The sequence below is a fragment of the Lathyrus oleraceus genome, chromosome 2 (genome assembly GCF_024323335.1).
Source record: "Lathyrus oleraceus cultivar Zhongwan6 chromosome 2, CAAS_Psat_ZW6_1.0, whole genome shotgun sequence".
Lineage (NCBI taxonomy): Eukaryota > Viridiplantae > Streptophyta > Magnoliopsida > Fabales > Fabaceae > Lathyrus > Lathyrus oleraceus.
Genome location: NC_066580.1, coordinates 453,778,546 through 453,782,472, shown reverse-complemented (window position 1 = coordinate 453,782,472; position 3,927 = coordinate 453,778,546).

Genomic DNA, 3,927 nt, shown 5'->3' with positions numbered 1-3,927 from the left:
GGGTCTTCTTATCATTCTTCGACGCACCCTCAGGATACTCTTGAGTCTTGAGGAAGTTCTTGATGTCATAATACCACGGTTTATCATCAATAGCATTAACAGACTCGGCTGCAAACACATACGCAGGCCTCTCGAGTCGATTCACCTCAACATGTGGCACATGATTCCACCAATGAACTTTTATCATAGAGGATAAAGTAGCCAAGGCATCAGCCATTTGATTCTCATCCCGAGGGACATGATACAATTTCACCTTCTTGAAGAACGTCAGTATCCTTCTGGTGTAATCTCTATACGGAATCAAATGCGGCTGGTTCGTATTCCAATCTCCATTGACCTGATTGATCACTAGAGCGGAATCTCCAAATATGTCAAGCGTTTTGATTCTCAAATCAATGGCTTCTTCTATCCCCATGATACAAGCCTCATACTCAGCTTCATTGTTGGTGACATCAAACGTCAATCTGGCAGAAAAAGGTATATGAGCACCTTTAGGATTGATCAGCACTGCACCAACACCATTACCATTCACATTCACAGCCCCATCAAACATCAAGGTCCACTTGTCGTCAGGATCCGGTCCTTCTTCGACAAGAGGCTCGTCACAATCTTTCATCTTTAGATACATGATGTCTTCATCAGGGAATTCAAACATCATAGGCTGATAGTCATCAATCGGCTGTTCGGCGAGATAGTCTGACAAAACACTACCTTTGATAGCCTTCTGAGACGTGTACTGGATATCATACTCGGTTAAGATCATTTGCCATCGAGCAACACGTCCAGTGAGAGCCGGCTTCTCAAAGATGTACTTCACTGGGTCCATCTTAGAAATCAATAAGGTAGTATGGTTCAGCATATACTGCCTCAGTCGGCGAGCAGCCCAGGCCAAAGCACAGCAAGTTTTCTCAAGCTGTGAATATCTTGTTTCACAGTCGGTAAACTTTTTGCTAAGGTAGTATATGGCATGCTCTTTTCGACCAGACTCGTCATGCTGTCCCAATACACACCCCATTGAATTCTCGGTAACTGACAGGTACATTATCAGTGGCCTCCCTGGAACTGGAGGGATCAGGATTGGAGGCTTCTGTAGATACTCTTTTATCTTGTCAAAAGCTTTCTGACAATCATCATTCCACTTGATCGCCTGATTCTTTCTAAGCAATTTGAAAATTGGCTCACACGTGGCAGTTAGGTGAGATACAAACCTTGCAATGTAGTTCAATCTCCCTAAAAACCCACGAACCTGCTTTTCTGTTCTCGGTTCAGGCATCTCCTGAATAGCTTTGACTTTTGCCGGATCAACCTCAATCCCTTTCTCACTGACAATGAAGCCTAACAGCTTCCCTGATCTCACTCCAAACGTACACTTGTTTGGGTTCAGCCTCAGTTTGAACTTGACCAACCTGTCAAACAACTTCTGCAAATTAACCAGGTGCTCCTCTTCTGTCTGCGACTTCGCAATCATATCATCCACGTACACTTCGATCTCTTTGTGCATCATGTCATGAAAGAGAGTCGTCATTGCCCTCTGATAGGTAGCACCGGCATTCTTCAGCCCAAATGGCATCACTTTATAGCAGAACGTGCCCCAAGGTGTGATGAATGTCGTCTTTTCCATGTCTTCTGGCGCCATCTTGATCTGATTATAGCCCGAGAAACCGTCCATGAAAGAGAATACCGAGGATTGAGCCGTATTATCAACCAATACATCGATGTGAGGTAATGGGAAGTCATCTTTCGGACTCGCTCTGTTCAAATCCCGGTAGTCGACACACATCCTGACTTTGCCATCCTTCTTCGGCACCGGAACGATGTTGGCTACCCACGGAGGGTAAGTTGTCACCGACAAGAACCCAGCATCGAACTGCTTCTGAACCTCTTCCTTGATCTTCACTGCCATATCAGGACTCGTTCTACGAAGCTTCTGCTTGACCGAAGGACAATCATCTTTGAGAGGTAGTCTATGAACCACAATATCAGTATTCAGCCCTGGCATATCTTGATAAGACCAGGCGAATATCTCCATGTACTCTCTCAGCATCTCAATCAACCTGCTCTTGACCTCAGGTTTCAAGGCAGCCCCGATCTTGATATCCCTTCTGGCGTCCTCAGTACCAAGATTCACAGTCTCCAACTCCTCCTGATGAGGTCGGATGACCCTTTCCTCCTGCTTCAACAATCTAGCCAATTCTTTCGGGAGTTCACTGTCTTCATCACTCTCCTCTTCAGCTTGGTAGATGGGATTGTCGAAATCATACTGAGCCATAACAGATTTGTTCATAGTGGATGCCATAAGATCATTTCTGCATGTTGATGCTTTGTTTTAGAAAAGATTTCAAGAAAGTCACAAAAAACAAAAACATTGCCATTTTTATTTTTTTTTGAAAAATGAAAAACAAAATAGAAAGACATGGATCACAAAATTGTTTGCAAAACGTCCTTTATTAATGATAAACAATGAAAACATGTGGCCCTACAATGAACCACTACGTCTTGGGCAGAACGTAGGGTTTTGTGCAGAATGAAAAAACAAAAGAAAATTACTCTGTCTGAAGAGTAACTTGGACTATATCCTCGGCAGTCCAGTTGTTGATCACCTCCCCTGGCGTATTCGGGCGAACCCAGCAGTCGAGATCATAATCGCTGTCGACATCTTCACCCTCAGTAGCAAAGACATCACCATGATTCATCAGCCCAGCGCTGGTGAAGGTACTTGGACCTGCTGCCCCCTGTTCTGCTCGGAGAGGTTCATAACCAATGCCAAATTTGTCCTCTTTGACTGGCAAGTCCACCATCTTGCCCCAGCCCTCGGCCTTGCCGGAATCAACCACCTCCTTAGCTTGCCTATAAGAAGTGATAGAAGCACCTGGCTTCCTCTGCTCAGCGTAGGCTACCTTCTCAATAGCCACCGTCTCGAACGCCTGGCACAATGTTTCGTGGATCTCGCCATCCACCTCAACATATTTGAATGAGGACAGATGACTCACCAGGATGTCCTCTTCGCCACACACGGTCACAATCTGACCGTTCCAGACGTATTTGAGCTTCTGGTGGAGAGTCGATGAGACTGCTCCTGCTGCATGGATCCATGGACGTCCCAGAAGGCAACTGTAAGCAGGCTGGATGTCCATGACATAGAAGACAATGTCGAACTCCTCCGGACCTATCCTTATAGGCAAAGTGATTTCACCAAAGACAGAACGCTTGGATCCATCAAATGCACGAACAACTAGGTCACTCGGCGTCAGTACAACCCCTTCAACCGGTATCTTCTTCAAGATCTGCTTCGGCAGCACGTTCAACGAAGAACCGGTGTCCACCAGGACATGTGACAGCACAGCCCCCTTGCACTCCATGGTGATGTGCAAGGCCTTGTTGTGATTCCGCCCCTCAGGTGTCAAATCAAGATCTGTGAACCCTACACCGTGTCGAGTAGTCACATTAGCAATTACACCTTCCAGTTGATTGACCGAAATCTCCTGAGGTACATACGCCATATTTAACATCTTCAGCAAGGCGTCTCTATGTGCCTCAGAGCACAACAGCAGAGAAAGGATAGAAATTTTGGAAGGAGTTTGATTGAGCTGATCTACAATCTTGTAGTCACTCTTCTTTATTATCCGCATAAACTCCTCCACGTCTTTTTCAAACGAGCCACCAGGCACATTCGCTTGAGCAGGAACTTCGTCAACAACGGCCTGTTTGCCCTTAGCTTTAACAGATGCCTCAGCATTGGCATCCCTCAACTGTTGAGGCGCAAACAGCCGACCACTACGGGTAAAGCCTCCGGGTCCACCCACATTGTCCACAGCGGGACTCACAACGACCGGAGCTTTACTGGCAGGTGCATAAATAGTCACAGGCGCTTGATTTGAAGGCTTGACCCTGTTCTCAGCCCTCCTGTTGCTTCGGTAGGCATTATCA